Here is an 18,911-nt window from a genome sequence, read left to right as displayed (position 1 = left end):
CACCAATCACAACACACTAATCCAGCCGACCAATCAGAGCACAGTGTGCCTTTCAGAAGGAGGGGCTTCATAGAGACAGGAACTAAACAGAGTTACTGACAGACTGGGAAGAGAGGAGCCGCAACAATGGAGAATATGAGGAATAATCAACATTCAAGCAGGAAAACCTGCTCTAGTAGAGCCAGAAAACAACAGCAAGAGCATATAATATGGCCTCTTTAAGGTATGGATATTTTTTTAATAGTTTTGGCAGCACAATAAACACTTAATTTACATTGAAAAAATGCAAATAAAATGTAGTTGTAAATAAATAATCAATGCATGTTAAATTAATAAACATGCGTACAGTTATGTTTTATTCAATTCCAAAAAAGAAGCATATAAAAGAGTATAATTCCCCAGACGTCATTCACTTTGACTGCTTTATGTTAGCATATGACTGTGGATGGTGGGGCGGTAAAATCCTTCTTTAATTTGATTATTAATTATCTGTCTGCTGTACTCCAGCAGAAGAGCTGGCCTCATGTCTCTTTTATGTCGGATCAAATGCATTCATTATTTTAGGGGGTTAAAAGTATGTCTATAAAACATGCCCTTTGATATGAGTGTGCATTGGATCTCAAAAAGCGCTGGTCAGGCGAGTCAAAGGCCTTGATTATTCTCGCTCTGCCGGCTGATGGACTATCTGGACTCGTCTCTTTCATTCGGGTCTCGGCTTGCAATTATTCATGTATTCTTTCATCAGGAGCCATGATGTTGAAGCAGCAATTGCTGCGCATGCCATCCGAGATCAGTTGAAAGGAATAATAAAGAATAAAACCTGTATTGTCACTGTATTGAGAGCGTGCTTCCGTGCAGTTGTTCTTTGACCTTGACTCCTGTGTTACAGCTGCAAATCAATCTCAAAAATATTTCTGTCCCATTTTTTAATCCAACATTTCTATTCAGCCATAATTGTATGCGCGGTCTTAAAACCAGCACGCAAAGTCTTTACTTTCTGGCATTCATGCCATTTTTTAGGAGTGGCTTCAGCATTTCAAACACTAAAATTAAATCACCAAACACTGTTAACCTTGATAGACTTTCAAAACTGAATAAATAAAAAAAATCACTCCAAAGGCTGCATGAAATATTAACGCTTACCTGTAAGTAGCGGCGTGAACTCATGTCTCCATTGATCTGCTCCTCCTGAGGCTCGGTTCAGTCGTGCTGTATAAAAGACAGCCATGAATGGCAAAAAGACCAGCTTTAATTGCCATGATAGTCCAGGCCGTCTCTGCTGGTTAGCGCTGGGTTGGGGAGATCTGCAAGATGTCAGTTTTGGCACTCTCAGCTGACGCAAAGTCAAATCTCATGTTCTTGTTTGGACTCCTCTACAGCGTGGCGGGAGGACAAGGAAATCACTTTATGCATTTTTCAAATTAACCATGAATATGCTAGTTAGTTCACTAACTGAAAACCAACAATTTATCCCAAACTGAATAACAGCTTAATTTAGGTACAATTTGAAACCTGCTCCCCATTATGACAGTTTTTAATTTAAATATACTGTAAGAAAGGCATTTGCATTGCATTTAGAGTCAAGTTCCCCATTTTAATAACAGGGTTGAATATTATAACCATATCTACTCAGGGTGACTGAAATCTCATTCCACATTCGAATCATATGGTGCTAATGCATTCCCTGTTACATTCAGAAGATTTCAGCATGTGATAATGTTTATGATGTGCATCCACTCTTTTTAAAATATTGTTTAGATGTTTTCCACATTTATGACTCTTAAAATGTATCACGATACTTGATTTGCACTTTGAGGTGCTTACATGAAAATGCTGTCGGTATTTAATCACCCTCATGTTGTTCCAAACCAGAGGTGTAAAGAGTACCTAAAGTAAAAGTACAGATTCTTTTCAGCGGAAATGTCTTGTAATAAAGTCACCAATTGCAATACGACTTAAAGGGGGGGGGGGGTGAAATGCTGTTTCATGCATACTGATCTTTTTACACTGTTAAAGACTTGGAATCCCATACTAAACATAGACAAAGTTTCAAAAGTTAAGGTGGACGTTTGATGGGAGTATTTCTTTGTCAAAAATACTACTTCCGGTTAGTCATAAGTTTCGGCAAGTTTTTTGCGATCATGCGTCCCCATTGACGTTAACGGGGGCGGAATTTCCTTGTATGGGCCTTACGGACAATTCTACCGGAAGCGCGTGAGAGAGAGCGAGGGAGAGAGAGAGAGAGAGAGAGAGGGAGAGAGAGAGAGAGCGAGAGAGAGGAGAGAGAGAGAGAGAGAGAGAGAGAGAGAGAGAGAGAGAGAGAGAGAGAGAGAGAGAGAGAGAGAGAGGGAGAGAGAGAGAGAGCGAGAGAGAGGGAGAGAGAGAGAGAGAGAGAGAGGGAGAGAGAGAGAGAGAGAGAGAGGGAGAGAGGGAGAGAGCGAAAGCAACAGGCTACGCCCATCAAAGCGCTGGCTTGTAGGATGCTAAACAGGTGATATAACCAGTAGCTACTGACTTACCCACTGATAGGCCGGCGGTCGATCTGTATTAGCACTTTCCTCACACGACGGGCGAATCACTTTCCTCACAGAGCGACTCACTTTCCTCACGCGGCAGGCGAATCACTTTCCTCACAGAGCGACTCACTTTCCTCACGCGACGGGCGAATCACTTTCCTCACAGAGCGACTCACTTTCCTCACGCGGCAGGCGAATCACTTTCCTCACTGAGCGAATCACTTTCCTCACAGAGCGACTCACTTTCCTCACGCGGCAGGCGAATCACTTTCCTCACTGAGCGAATCACTTTCCTCACAGAGCGACTCACTTTCCTCACGCGGCGGGCGAATCACTTTCCTCACTGAGCGAATCACTTTCCTCACAGAGCGAATCACTTTCCTCACAGAGCGACTCACTTTCCTCACGCGGTGGGCGAATCACTTTCCTCACTGAGCGACTCACTTTCCTCACGCGGCGGGCGAATCACTTTCCTCACTGAGCGAATCACTTTCCTCACAGAGCGAATCACTTTCCTCACAGAGCGACTCACTTTCCTCACGCGGCGGGCGAATCACTTTCCTCACAGAGCGAATCACTTTCCTCACGCGGCGGGCGAATCACTTTCCTCACTGAGCGAATCACTTTCCTCACAGAGCGACTCACTTTCCTCACAGAGCGAATCACTTTCCTCACAGAGCGACTCACTTTCCTCACTGCAGCGCGCTGCTGCACACGTCATTATTTAGCTCCGCTCACACGACACGCCCCCACCCGCTCGGCTTTTTTCGGAAAGACTCGGAACAGCGCATCTTTCTTATATAATTATAAAAAAAATAAAGACTTTTCGGAGATATGCAGGATGCAATGCTACTCTATAGGTACTCAAGATTGACATGACACTGACTGAAACTGAGTGTTTCACCCCCCCTTTAAGTAAAAGTCTAAAGCCTGGCTCCACAGACAGGGCTTAGATTAAGCCAGGATTAGGCCTTAGATTAATGCAACATCAAGTAGCTTTTATAAACGTGCCTAAATGCATTTTCGTCTGGGACTAGTTTAAACCTCGTCTTTGAAACCAGGGGTTAGAGTATACGGTACTTGAGTATTTTACTCACTCCGATATACACTAGTGCTCAACAACTAAGGGACAAGCTAGTGAAAATAAGAAACAATTGATTTGTTAGATGAAAAATCTAAATAAAACTGAACCCATCAACACTGCAATACATCAAGGTCTCTTAAACGCCTACAAACTCTCAAGTCTCAGTTAAGAACAAGTGCACATAAAGACCATAAGTAAGCCAATATCCTTCAGAAAGGTCTTGTTTATATAGCAGGTGAATAAAAGAGTGGACTGGTTTCAGCTGCAGTCATGACCTCATCTGATAAATCACACGCCTGCGATTCACAACTATCTGCTAATGCACTCTCAGTCGCATAAAGTGTTGAAAAGTAAAGGCAAAACACAAGATATAGCAGCTTCATTGCCCTTAGATGGCGATATCGCTTCTTTATAGCAGAAACAAACTGCAGAAGTTGGTGAAATGCAAAATTGAATGTGCAATTCCATTACTCAACACAAATACATCGGATTTAATTATTGAAAAAAGCCGCCAAGTAGAGTAAAAGTTGCTCACATATTTAAAACTCAGTAAAAACCAGACAAAATGATACTTAAAGGGTTATTCACCCAACAATGTAAAATCTGTCTTTAATTCCTCCCCCTCATGTCGTTCCAAACCCATCAGACGTTCGTTCATCTTCAGACACAAATAAAGATATCTCTGATGAAATCCCAGAGCTCTCTGATCCCTCCATAGACAGCAATGTAATGAACACTTTCAAGGGCCAGAAAGGAAGTAAAGACATCGTTAAAATAGTCTGCTGGAGACCCAAGTTTGGGTTGAAGATGAAAAAGGTACTAAGCACAATGTTTTCTATCCATTCCTGATTTCTAACACACACTCACAGCGCTCGGCTGGTCTCTGTGTGTTTTCCTGACCTTTACATAAACTTATTTCGTCCATTAGATCGAAAGCTCCAAAAAGCCTATATTTGCAGGACAGAAGTGGTAGAAAGTGGACAAAAGAGATTAAAACACCAGGTGTAAATGGGTGTGTGTCTCCCTCATCTACTTGTGATCCGATCGACCAAAGTTGCATTTTTTTGGCGACCCGCTTACATCTTTTTTTTTTGAAAAACAACCTACATCTGATATCTACATCAAGAAATCAATTTCAATAGTACATTGAGTTTAATTTATTGTCATGAAATTCATAGAAAATGTTTTAATGTAATAGCTTAATCCGTAATCATGATATAGTACAAATTCTTGTCCACAGATCTACTATTAAAGGGATGGTAAAACACGATTTCTCTTTTCTAACCTTAGCTAGGGTGTAATGTTGCTGTTTGAGCATAAATAGCATCTGCAAAGTTACAACGTTCAAAGTTTAAAGCAAAGGGAGATATTTCTTTTTAAATAAATCAATTTCTACAGCAAAAAGCTGGTAGGGAACTACAATATTTACATAAACGCCTCCTTCAAGAATTTTAAAGGGGGGGGGGGGGTGAAACACAAAGTTTCAGTCAATCTCATGTCAATCTTGAGTACCTATAGAGTAGTATTGCATCCTTCATATCTCCGAAAAGTCTTTAGTTTTATTATATTTATAAAAGAAATATGGGCTGTACCGAGTCTTTCCGGAAAAAAACCGAGTGGCTGGAGGCGTATCGTGTGGGCGGAGCTAAAGAATGACGAGCGCAAAGCGGTGACGTCCTCAAGCGTGGAGAAGCCCATCGCTATCGATCTCAGCTAATACAGATAATGATCCAGAATCATCCGGAGGCTGAAATAAACTGAACAGGAGAAGCAGCATCAGCAGGACGTCCGTCTCTGTGGTATGGACTGTATTTAGTGGCCTGTCAACATTTGTGTGTGTTTACTCGCAGTGTATGAGGACATGATTCGGTTTATGGACTATTGTATGCGACTAAACCTTAGCAGTAGCAAGCAGAACGGTTTAGCACGTCAGACTAGTGTAACGTTATACAGAGAACCGCAATGGAGTCCGTTAGCGCATTTGACTGACGAAGCACGCGATCGTGTCGTTTACTGATGTTCACTCACGCGACGGTAGCCGACAGCACAGACATCTGAAGCAGTTTTACTCACCGGCTGCTTCCAAAGCAGGACCGAACCTTTATCGCTGGGACCGCTCCGTCAGAAACACACTTCTTTGGTATGATTTGGTGAAGTCCTGACAGCAGTGACCATGGTGATCCACTTTGAGACGCGACTGAAGCGATGCCTTGAAGCTTCCCGTCATTTCTGCGTTCAAATCGGTTCAGATGCAGCGCTGCCTTCCCAGAATGCTGTGCTGAAGCGTTGAAGTCGCTCGACGTCACCCAGAGGAATAAAGCGGAGCGCGGCGCGGACTATAACGACAGAAGTGTTCACGGACCACTGGATCTGCAGCTGAGAGTGTGTATGGGCGTGCGTTTCCTCTCTCGCTCTAGTCACGCGCGCGCACCCTACCGGGAGAAGAGCCCGTACGGCCCATACAAGGACCTTCCGCTCTATTAACGTCAAGCCGACCCATACTCGAAAAAAACTCTCCGAAACTTGTGAGAAACCGGAAGGAGTATTTTTAACACAGAAATACTCCATCAAACGTCCAACATTAGTTTTTGAAACTTTGTCTATGTTTAGGATGGGAATCCAAGTGTCAGGTTCTAGAAAGAGACTGAAAGATCCAAATGCGATAAACTCATTTATTTGACAGAACTGCAAAAAGTTCATAAAGTCCGAAGACCACAGAGAAACTCATAAAAGGAATCCTGGAATCCGGAACAGAGGCGATCTCCCGGAGAAACAAGGCCGACACCACGCCCCCAACACAACCACACAACACAAAGTGAATGAGACGATGGATTGATGAACCGTGACACCAAGTCTAAAAACACTGGTGACACCAGTGTAAAAAGCTCAGTATGCATGAAACAGCATTTCACCCCACCTTTAAATAAAGGGCCATTTTGCAATGCCGATGAAACTCTGTTATTTTCGTCCGGATTGCAGGTCCATTTTGTTCAGCCTTCCTAGGGACGGGGGTGTTAGGGATCAATGGTTAAAATTGAAATCTCGCTCTCTGTGCTGCACATTTTCACGAAGGAAAGCTCACAATCATCACAAGTTCAATGCAGGATTCGCACAACGGCTTGTCCTGAAAGATGGAACAGTTCCAACTTTAAAAACAGAAGCTGTATACGGGTCCTAACCTGTAAGTATGATTTATTTTTTGTCTATGTGTTTTCCTGTAACAGTTTGTATTGTAAATTGTATGTTGTAGCAAGGAAGTACACAAATGAGAACGCTGTTTGGCTCTGCAAACCAGTTTGTTAACCCTTTGAAACGCACGATCACATCTATGCTGGTCCCTGCAGCGTACGGTCACATATATGATCGGAACGTTCAGTGATCAGCTGCCAAATTCAACAATTTAAATCTGCTGAGTGAGTGAGAGACTGACTGAGCTCAGTGTCTTTTAATGTTTATGTTAGGTTTCACACACTTTAAATTGCATTACACAATCACAAAATATCATATATATGAGGAGAAGTGGATGATCTTAGGTTGTACAGCAGGCTCCTTCAGTTTTTAAATATATAACGATGGCCGGATGCCTACAGCCCATGATAACTTTACCGATCAACCAACACAACCATTTTCTACCCTGTTCCCTCACATAATGTCACAAGGTGAATTCAGGGTGATTAGGACACATCCCAAGTGCCACATCTCAATGCCAAAAAGTGTCCCAATCACCTTGAATTCACCCTATATCAGGAGAAGTGGATGATCTTGTGTTGTAAAAGACAATGATCTTGTGTCCAGCAGGCTCCGTTGAAAACATGTAATGGCGGCACCCCGCCCACAACTTGTGATAACTTACCGATCTACAAACACGTGCACCAGGCAGTTAGCGATTTTGCAACAAACGAATGAGGTGGTTTTTCAGCCAATTCGAAAAAGGACATTTCCGCAAAAATGCAATGGAAACAGTTTTTCCGCATTTACAGGTCACCTGCTACAGTGACGCATTGCTGCCACATCATGGCCTACATATTAATTTTTCCACTCAATTATGCCTTAATAACAAGATGCTATGTCGTTTTCACGTCATTTTCTCGTAATAAAGTGGTTATGTCATAAAAACAATTTTTTCTCATTAAAACAACATATATTTTCTACTAATAAGGACATAGGCTATGTTGTACAGTGATGTGTAGACTGCAAAATATGCCTTTATTTATATTGCCAATGTGCCTTTGTCACACTTCCATGTTTTAATATTATATACTGTTATTATAAAAGTATAATATAATAAAGTATGTCAGTCTGGCGACTAAACTAAGAAATGTACTTGCCAACGGCGATTCTATTACCTTGTGTGCATAGAAGGTTGTGCTCACTTTTCACCAAATGAAATAATATATATATATATATATATATATATATATATATATATATATATATATATATATATATATATATATATATTATAGGCTAATATTTAAACATAGCCTATATGATTTTTTCCTTTATAACAGCAGAAACAACTCACAATACTTGCCATTTCTAGCCATACAGATAAGTGCCAGATATAATTATAAACTATAAACGGTCTAATTTTATTTCTGTACACTCACAATAACATCAAATGACCGTGGATTCAGGGAATGGATTATTTTGCATGCACTCCAAATGCTGTCTTTATTTCAAAAATATATATTTTTTTATTAAAGGCAAAGTTTTTCATTTCAAAAGCATTTCTAAATTCAGTTCATATTTCTAACAAACTAAATTTCAAGCCAAAATAACAAAATGGTAAACAAATAAATAAAAAAACTGAGTTATCACCATGCAAATTGTGACATTGCATTATTTTTATTTTAATGAATGCTTGAATAACATGTCTGCTCCCATTAATAATGGTGCTAGTGCGGTAGCTGGGATCTACATAAAGCATATGTGGCATCATTTTTCGAGTGATTATCACGAGAGGGAAAACTACGTTTTTTAGTCGCATAGCATAGGTTAATGGAAATGCCGTCATTTCGCAATAGTTTTATATTGACATTTAGAAAATAACGCAAAAGTTTTGCGCAAATCTATAATGGTAATGCGTGGCTAGTGTATCAAAAGCAGGGACATGTTTGTGTGCATTTTCATTTTGTGATTTCACTGGAACGAAGAGATAGCTAAATAGCTGCAGGCACTGGTAACAGCCACAACGAAACGCTCAGCATGGTTTCAAGAGCAACCCATATCTGCTCCAGATCGCCTCTTGTCTAAAGCAGTCATGAAATGAGAAATCAATTTTTCCTTTAGCTTTTGATATAAACGGTCATCGTGATATAAGAATAGTTTGTAAGGTTCAGAGCTGAAAATGTCCTTGTTAGTCAAAGAAAAGCTTTTATTGGCAGCTGGTTCATCAAATGAGGGATCTGTGAATTTGCCTCTCTGTGACGTCCGAGAGCGGTGAAACGCCTCAGCAGAAGAAGACCAGTGCGTAATTCTGTAGCCCCGCCCACTGATTCGATCATGACATGTTATAGGTAAATAACATAGGCCTACCTGGAGCTAAACCAGATCGAGTTACCAAGCAAAATAACATGCCATTGAAGATTACACAATAGTGTGCAGTGCCTGTTTGTGAAAGAACACAGTCGCTGTATACACTTTTCCATTAGTATACTCCGTTTCCATTAGGGATGCGGTTTAACTTTATTTTGAATGAGGATCCAGCTCATCCTTTTGTTAACGAGACTGGATTTGCAGACATAACAAGATTAAAAACTGCTGTGCCATCTATGTTTGATCCCACAGGAATGGTGCAACACACTAATGTGAGTAAACTATCTTTTTTATATGTGATCGTATTGCATTGTTACAGTCTGCTTTTGAATATACTGATTAGAAATAAACATAATTAACGATAACTTACCACGCTGTCACAGGCTGGAGTATCCTTTGTATTTGAGGTGTTGTTGGTTCATTGTCCTGCGACTCTCAGTCGAACATTATGTTTTTCCACATTGGAAGTTTTCCAAACAATCCTCCACGTGCACTGACGGGGGCGTCGAAACTCATTATAATATGCAAAACGGTTATCCAAACATAGCAGTGGGCGTTCACTTTCAATTCAGTGCAGCATGCTTAGAAAAACCAAGCGTTTCAGGAGCTAGGCTCACTACCAGAGTAGAAAACAGCCAGTGTAGAAAATAGCCTATGACTTATTCATTGTGATGTTTTTGAATGTAAATCCACGCCAACGTCATAAGTCAACTTCAGACAACAGTGTAAAAAAAAACTTAAAAAGCCAGTTCATGACAAACAAACGAAATTAATACTCTGCCAGTCAACTAGAGATGTTTGATTAGTTATAGATAAAATGTTTCAAAAAGTCACTTTTTTCAATGACGTACGACTCGCATTGACAGGGAAATATCCGATCTGTCCGCATACATGTGCAAATGCACTTATCCGTTTCATATCTGATTTATTTCCACATATGAATGAGGCCTGAAACTGATCTGAGAATATCGGAATCCATGCGCTTTTTTCCTGCTTACACGTTCATGGGTTCTATCCGATCTGTGCCACGTGGAAGGAAAAATCCATAAAACTTGTCCACGAGACACACACACACACACCCCTGATGTTTGACTAAACTCAGAAGCAGCTCCTGACCTCTACATTAGGGCAGATTTGGGTCGTATTGTCGGCTATATGACTAATTTATGATCAACTGCTAGTAGCAAAAGTGTGACATTCAAATGACTGATCATTATTATTGAATATGTTGGCGGGTCACAACCAAGCGGCAACCTCCCGCAATCTCTCTTGACGTTAATACGGAAGTAATGTAAACTTCAATTCCTCCACTGGCCACTAGAGCGGCTCCAGAAGGAGCAGAATCTCATTGAGCCCCATGTTAATATTCCCAACTTTACAGCAGAAAAAAACATATTTACAGTCTGGGACAAATTGTGGTTTAGCAACACGGCTAATTTTGCCCTTCATGACGACTGTGAGGGGGGTGAATTTTTTATAACTCATTTGTTTACGTTATATAAATTCTTAAAGTTCTGCATAATTAAGGGCGTGGTTACTTTGATTGACACGTGGATTAGCCATTTATCCGCCGTCTATAGTCATTGCGTCACCTTACCTCCGCCCACATCCCGCCTCTTTGCCCATTTTCTGTTATCTTGGAGTGGCGCGCGTTGACGCGCTGCTAAGATGGCGGCGGCCAGCTCGTCTCTACTTTACTCTTCAGAACGGCTCTTTAGACTCCTATGGGTGACGTCACGGACACTACGGCCATATGTTTTTACAGTCTATGGTCACAACCCCACTCATTCTGATGCAAGGCCTCTAAAGGTGAGGTGGGGATGCCGTTTTCAGTGAATAACAGCACACATTTCCGTCCGTTTCATCCTCAGCAGCCACAAACTTAATTCAGGTTTCCCCGCTGGAGGCCAGACTCTGCACTGCTCCACACGGGGATGGGGATGGCCTTGTGTTTTAAACTCCAAAGCCACAGTGAAGGACAAATGGGGAGTTTGCACCCCTCAGGCTCCTTGACCTTTTCCCGCTCTACTATCTGTCTGGCTCTTGAGACGACCATTGAAAGGTTAAGGTGAACCCGCAGTGACCTCTTATACAGTGCATTTCCTTTGAGCTGGAGGTCTTTAAAGCTACAGGGATCATAAGACTTGGACTGAGCTTAACTCTACCGTCTGACAATCCCTCCTGTAACTGTATATATCCACCATCCCAGTTCACCTCTACTCCTAATATTCATTCCAAAGCATGCGCTTTATAAGGATTATTATGGATTATTATGTAGCACTAGTACTTAGCTGTGTATTCCCTCCAATATTTAATGCCAACTAATGAACTGAAATGCAAGCATGTATAAATGCTTTGTATAATATTGTTTAAATATGTCTCAGCCCAAGGAGGTTCAATGTCCCAGTTGAGTCTTTGTTCCTGCCAGGGTTTGTTTCATCTACTTAAAATGTTTTTCTTTTTTTTTTTCTTTTTTTGCCAATGCCATTGTCAGATTTGGCTGCGGTTCTGTAAGGGATTATTGTTTGGAACAGGACATACATTGTGAAAAGCACAATACCGTTGAATTGAACCAAATCTCCTGGGCAATCATTATGCTTTTGCAAACTTTTTATCAGTTTGTATTACGTTTAAATATTTGTAAAAATGTATCTCAAGTGTATACTTTACTAGATATATGTACGAAAACACATAAATGAGTTTCATAGGACGTAACGCATATAAGTCACCAATTCGCCAAACATAGATAATAGTAATGCATTGTCACAAGCTTCCGATGAAACATTTCCACTGTGGTGCAGATGTTAGATGTTTTCTTTAGCAGACAGGTTTGTATGTCACATAACTGGCCAACTACTGAGTGTTTCCTTTTGTATTTAATTTACTTTTTAGGGCACCAATGACCCTCTTGGATTTACTCTGTTTCTTTTTATTCTGCTCCTTCTTTCAGAATAAATCACATTTCTGAGGGCCTAAACATGTTTGAAAACTCATTAAACTTTGCACACATATCAGAAGTGTTGAAACAGACATTTGATAGGGGTTTCAGAATTGGGTGTGGCAAAATAGGGCCACCTATAAAATGTCAACGAAGTGTCCCTCCCTCCACATTTAATGTATTTGTACAAAATTGGGTACACCCCTTTAATGTCCAAATACCTACAAAAAAGTCTATTGGAGCAATGTCCTAAACGCAACAGGAAAGCAGCTATTTTGATTGTGCTGTTTTTGCAATTTCCAGGCATCATACTTTAACAAAATCCTTCTAGAGTTTTATTCGGATCATTTTTAAATTTGGTGTTTAAGTCAGCAAAAAAAAAAGACTTTTCGCCAAAGGACATATCCCTGGTAGAAATGCCTGCAAACAATGCCCAATCTGTCCAAACTTAGCATGCAACATGCTACAAAAATGCTATCAAATGCTAGCAACACTTCATTAATAGCTAAATGCTAAATCATGCTATTAATGCAATGAAATCGAAAGTTGCTGTAACTCACGCATGCAATTTTTTAATCTGCCCCAATTGTAGCATGAAACATGCTATCAATATGATAAACATGTTAGCAACACTTAGCTGAATACTAAAGCATGCTATTAATGGAATGAAACAGGACATTGCTGTAATTCAGGCATGCAATGAAGTCCAGGATATTCCATAGATAATTAATTTTTAATTAATTAAAAATAATGAGGTCTTATTTAATTCTATAAACTATAATATTGATCTGCCAACATTGTCGCTCTATGATAAATTAAAATAAGCTGATAACATCACTGTTTACTCCAGAACGACTGTACAGCCAAATCTAATTCTGCTGCAGTATTGTCCTGTTTAACACTGAAGCTGCTCTGACACAATCGGCGTTGGAGAAGAGCGATAGAAATAAAGATGACTGAATGATTGATTGGTTGATTGATTGATTGATTGATTGATTGATTGATTGATTGATTGATTGATTGATTGATTGATTGATTGATTGATTGGATGGTTGGTTGATTGATTGATTGATTGATTGATTGATTGATTGATTGATTGATTGATTGATTGATTGATTGATTGATTGATTGATTGATTGATTGATTGATTGATTGATTGATTGAATGGTTGGTTGGTTGGTTGATTGATAGATTGATTGGTTGATTGAATGGTTGGTTGGTTGGTTGGTTGATTGATAGATTGATTGGTTGATTGAATGGTTGGTTGATTGATTGAATGGTTGGTTGATTGGTTGGCTGATTGATTGATTGAATGGTTGGTTGGTTGATTGATTGAATGGTTGGTTGGTTGATTGATTGAATGGTTGGTTGGTTGATTGATTGAATGGTTGGTTGGTTGGTTGGTTGATTGATTGATCGATCGATTGATTGATTGAATGGTTGGTTGATTGGTTGATTGATTGGTTGAATGGTTGGTTGATTGTTTGATTGATTGATTGATTGATTGATTGATTGATTGATTGATTGATTGATTGGTTGATTGATTGATTGATTGATTGATTGATTGATTGATTGATTGGTTGGTTGGTTGATTGATTGAGATAATGTTTGCATCCACCAACCACTGATTTGTAACACTAGGGCTTAAAAGTATAGCTTTAAGATTAAGATAAAATATTTAAGAACTATGCTTAGAGCAACAGCCTGTAATTTTAAAATAAAATGGCTATATTTCCCACTGGAGATGTGCAGTCTTGGTCCTTGACTGCTGCATCTTGTGCTTAATAATCAACACAACAAGAGCCTTCTCTTGGGTTGACATTCAAGGCTTTTGAATCTTTCAACAATGTCAGATGTGCCAAGCATAATTCAAAACTTTCCTCCGTGTGATTTACTTCTCACACGTTCATATTTCTTTGTATGTTCCTAACACACACAGTAGAAACCTATGCATGTTGACCCAATATCTGTTTTATAATTGTATGTTATGCATTAACTTATGTTCATGCTTAATATTCATGAATCAGATATATGCACACTTTATCCACCTCCACATCAGTGTTTGAGTCCCCTTCGCTTTTTTTAGGACATCTGAGAATCCCAGACAGCTTGACAGCCCCTAATGCACAGATATGATGAAAATGTATGCATGCATAGTTTTCCCCCATGACCGACTGTGACAGACATTAATCAATAGGGTATTAACAGGGCAGTGCATCAGCGGCGTCCGCTCGCACCATCAATCAGCTCCTCTCCCGTTTTCACCATCCACCTTTTATCATTTTCACACAAGTAGCACTCCACACCTTTTCAGAGATACTGGCTGAAAGCAAATAAGGAAGATGGGGAGGGGTGCGGGGAGTAAACCGAGAAGAAAAATAAATCTACACCTGACAAGACCTGGAGCAGCAGCTAAAAAATAGCCAAAGAGCACTAAGCCAGGGCACTTTCTCTCATTTCTGCGAGAGGAGATGATGAGCTGCCCCCTCTTTCATCCCTCCGCTGGGGCGTGTTAATGGACCAAAGAAGTTGCTTTCGAGATTGAGAGATGCTCTGCCAGATATCAGAGGCTTTGTATTACTGCACTAGCAGGGCAGCTGCGAAGTCAAGGTCAAGACCTGCAGATGTTGGAGGCTTTCTTGGGGAAGAGGCTCGAATGCAGCCTCCGACACTCTGCTCAACGGGGCTTTGATTTGTTTGGATATACAATTAGGATGCAGTGAGGCTAAAGCAACACATACTGTACGGGACACTGGCCTTCACTAATGTCAGCATGAAAGGGAAGTTACGCAGGTCTTTTCTTCTCTATTGTGCCGTACATCGAGTGAATCGCTTCACAAACAAGAACAAATGTAGGCGGGGCTTGAGTTTGTCTGTGGGGAGTTGATTGGATGGTGGTGGTTTGTTATTGGTGGATCTCATGTGAGTGACAGGTGGCTCCGCCCTCGTCATCAGATCTGAGGGAAAGTTGTTTTACCAATTTTATTATGTTATATATTATTATTGACACTTAAACGTGTTAAACTGCAGGCATGATGTTAGAAGGCTACATATGTTATATAGAAATAAATATAAATGCTTCGGATAAATCAAGTTTTGAGTTTGAAATCTGAAATCGTCCTGTGATAATTCTGTATCCTATGACATGCGATTCATCTAAATTTAAATGTTGAATATAAGTTCAGACATACACCACGTGTATTACGATCTCACGCCTTACGACAGTCCACATTTGCACACAGTGAATGGAGTGATTTTGAACAGGGATTGGATATATTAAACGGTGTTTCCATGGCAAAGGATTAACTAAATGACAAAAATGGAAACTAGAAGGGCCCTATTTTAACAATCTGAAATGCAAGTGTCAAAGCGCGTAGCGCAAGTAACTTTGTGGGCGGGTCTCGGCGCGGTTGCTATTTTCCCGGCGGGATAAATGGCTCTTGTGCCCGGCGCAAATCTAAAATGGGTTGGTCTGAAGTAGCTTCATTATTCATAGGTGTGGTTTGGGCGTAACGTGAATAAACCAATCAGAGCGGCATCCAACATTCCCTTTAAAAGCAGCTGCGCAAGTTCCATTATGGATCGCTATTATTATGGCGTATTTACCAGGCGCACGCCAGGAGCGGCTCACAGCCGAGGAGACTGATGTTGAAAGACAGAGGAGTTGTGTTGAATGGAGATGGGAGAAACCCACCCAAAATAGCGTCGGTTTAACAGTTTTTTCAGTTTTTCAGTCGATTTTTTTTTTCCTGGTTCTTGACGGACAAACCAATTTGTCAGATGTCCTTATATACATCTATGTCTTTCTCCTTAATTACTACAATTAGCCTGAATAATTTGTAAGCTAGATTTATGCCTATTTTTTCACATCTTCGTGGCACACCACAATGTGTTAATATTTTTTTTAGTGTAACAATTTATGATTTGCAAAAATAACTGTTACATCTGTGTAGATTACATGAGAAAAGTGTATGCGCGTTGTGCACGCTATACATTATGGTCAACCATTACGAAAGGAAATATTTACCAATATATTTTCTTGAAATATATTTTAATATATGGAATAATATATTGATGGTATTATAAAATATATTATATATTCATGTAATATATTGCAAAATATACAAATGATTGCCGCTTTCAATATATTGCAATATATTGGAAAATATTAATATTAAATCCCATATATGTGAATATATTGCAATATATTTTTTGTTTCGTAAGGGAAGCATGCGCCCTTAAAATAGCTTAATGAACAACGGGCAACGCGCCGCTGACTTTAGACTGGGTTTTTTCTGGTCAGTGGCGCAACTGTTTAATGGAACAGCAAAATACCTCCAGGGATTGTTTTCGCCGGAACATGCCTCCTCTTTTGCGCTGAACCGCCCAGGGAGCGCAAGTTCATTCACTAGTTTAGTGACGTGCTTCTGTGGAGGGAAAAGCGCGCTTTGTGCGGGAGCAAAATAGGAATGACACATGCGGCGGTGTACAAAGTCAATTGCGCTGGGTTCAAGATAGGGCCCGAAGAGTCTTACATATTGAAAAAAATAAATTATACACAATTTCTATATAAAATAATACAAAAAAGTAAAAAAAACGAATAAATGAATGAACTAATCCAATGTGCAAGTTAAAAATGTGCGGACATCTGATAGAATGAAATATATAAAATCAAATGTAATACATACAGTATAATCTCTAGATGGCGGCAGATGTCTAATTTTAAAAGGGTTGAGAATAGCCATGATGCTGAGAACAGTTTTCAGACATCCTTAATTAATTTCATTAGCTATTGCATTCTCGATCCGTCATTGTGTTAAACCCACCAATAGCGCGCCAGGTGGATAAGCCGGTTTGTGATTGGTCTCCGCAAATGTGTAACAGAAGCAGGGTAGAAATACGTACAGGTTTCCAGCCGGAGCTGCAGAGCGAAATCAAATCGTCTGGGTTTGCCCAGTCTATGCATATTGCCCATATTTCTCTAAAGCCACTGCTTGCATCGCTGCTTTTACTTTTGTTATTATTATTGTTGTTAGGACTTTAGAAAGGCTGCATAACCTAAAAATAGAGGAGCCTAAACCGTTACTCAGAATTAACCAACATGACGGCAGCTAAAACGGAAAGATGAAAGACATATCCTTCCCTTTGGAATAGCATGCACAAAAAAATGTTATGAAAAGGGCTATTGCTGATTTTAAATTTAAGAGATTGAATGGCCGGCTTATTTCCTTTCCGCTTGTGAAAAGAGAGCTGTGTGTGTCTCTCCAGGCTACATCTGGACAGAACAGCTGGACCACATCAGAAATGCACATCATCTCTCCGCTCTGGAGGAAAAGCAGCTGCTGATGCTGCAGACCCAACACCCGCCGCTAAATAATCCATCCATCTATCCTAGCATCCCTTCCATCTGCCCTCATAATCTGGCATATAATCTACATCCAGTAAAAAACTATGAACTCTGCGCTTTACCAGACCTCTTGCCAATTGTCCCATTACTATCATCCTACAATAACTCCACAGTCAACACAGCAGCACACATATCCCCTGCCATATGATCTAACACACTTTAATGCCTTAATAATATATGCCAACATGACAGCTCTTGTTGAACTGTATGCTCTGTTTCACAATTGTCCATTAATACATCAGGTCAAAGAGCACGTGAAGCACTTTGAGTCGTATAACCTCAGGCTAAACATTCTTGTGTAAAAAAATATATATATATATATCTGGGTTAATCAAATATTTCACTCAGGCTTGACAAAAGAGGGACAAAGGGTTCAGAAATCATATTGTTTGATCATTTGATAGAGAACATCTTTTTTTTCAATTAAGTCTTGTACTGTCTGTTCTCCAAATAGCGTTTGCATGAACATAAGGCTCAGTTTATATAACAAACCTCATTTACACAGGAGACGCGTTTGTGCTGGAAAGAATGACAATGGCTTAATAGAGTGAGTAAGTGCTGCCCACTATCTCAGAGGCGCTGGTTCGGAAATATTTTTCCATTCGTTTCTCCCGTAGGGATTTAAAAATATGTCTTCATTAGAGCGTTATAAGCCATGAACCAAAGAAACCAGCCACAATATGAATCATACCATTACAAAGTTTGATTTGAAGCAAAAAAGTATTTGAAAATCAGACCAAAATTAGAAGTTTGTATTGTGAAAGCTAGGGAGACATTGTAATTTATGATACAATTAAACAATATGTTTATGTTTAATGCAAAAAAAAAAAAAAAAAAAAAAAAATCATATAAATATACGCCAATCAAACATAACATTATATGAAGTGAATAACACTGATGATCTCCTGTTAGTGGGTGGGATATATTAGGCAGCAAGTGAACATTTAGTCCTCAGAGTTGATGTGTGTGAAGCAGGAGAAATGGGCAAGTGTAAGGATTTGAGCGAGTTTGGCCAGATTGTGACGGCTAGACGACTGGGTCAGAGCATCTCCAAAACTGCAGCTCTTGTGGGCTGTTCCCGGTCTGCAGTGGTCAGTATCTATCAAAAGTGCTCCAAGGAAGGAACAGTGGGTCCATGGAGGCCCCACCTCGCAACTTACAGGATCTGCTGCTAACATCTTGGTGCCAGATAACACAGCACACCTTCAGGGGTCTAGTGGAGTCCATCAGACACGTGTCACACAATATTAGATGGTCATAATGTTATACCTGATTATTGTATATATATCAACCCATTCTCACTCCCAAGGCGTCAAAATCCGAAGCATAGTCAAGTGCCTTCCGCGTCACAATTAAGACGCTAAAGGTGCCCCTGGGTGTCATTTTTTTTCACGCTGGGTGCTCCATTCATTACAATGAGAAACCTTT

Source organism: Pseudorasbora parva, chromosome 24, assembly GCF_024679245.1.
Source record: "Pseudorasbora parva isolate DD20220531a chromosome 24, ASM2467924v1, whole genome shotgun sequence".
In the NCBI taxonomy this organism is placed as follows: domain Eukaryota; kingdom Metazoa; phylum Chordata; class Actinopteri; order Cypriniformes; family Gobionidae; genus Pseudorasbora; species Pseudorasbora parva.
This window is presented reverse-complemented; position numbering follows the sequence as displayed.